Raw genomic sequence first — 688 nt, forward strand, 5'->3', positions numbered from 1 at the left:
TTTAATAAAAAAACCACGTAAGTAAAAAAAAGTACCAAGCACTAATATTGGTTTTTGATTTGAAATGTTATTACATTGGTATAAATATGGGAAAGAAAATACCTCGATTTATTGTTTTAATATTATCAAAGTGCCAAGGCCGTTGATAATACTCACAATTTATGAAACTTCAAAAAATTTTATTATCCGTCAAAAGTTGTTTATTGAAACTACCTTCTTTTTTGTATCATGGTTTATATTTTCAAATTTTGCATCAGTCAAAAAAATTTAATGACAATTCAGAAAATTTATTTAATTGCTAAACTTAAATTAAAAAACGGAAATTAGCAACAAGCGTCGCTAATAATAACAGCTATTGAAAAAAGTGTTTTACTGTAAAATATATTCAAAAAATAAAATTTAGTGCAAATTTTTATGTTACCAAATTCGCAATATTATTTTGTAAGCTAATCAACAGCAATAAAAGATTACAAGAACTACAAAAAAAAAACAAGTTTATAAAACCGCAGAGCAATTAAATTATGAATGCAGTTTACAATGGACAACAACAATTGGATTTTGTGCGAGCCATCGCATTGCGGGCGCTTATGAATGCCAGCGGTGATAAGTAGGCATTTTTTTCTACTCACTCTTTAATTTTTACCAGAATTGGGTTTTGCATTCACTTTCACTCTAGCTATTTTTCTTT

Source organism: Rhagoletis pomonella, unplaced genomic scaffold, assembly GCF_013731165.1.
Source record: "Rhagoletis pomonella isolate Grant_MI unplaced genomic scaffold, Rhpom_1.0 Rhpom_scaffold_00006, whole genome shotgun sequence".
In the NCBI taxonomy this organism is placed as follows: Eukaryota; Metazoa; Arthropoda; class Insecta; order Diptera; family Tephritidae; genus Rhagoletis; species Rhagoletis pomonella.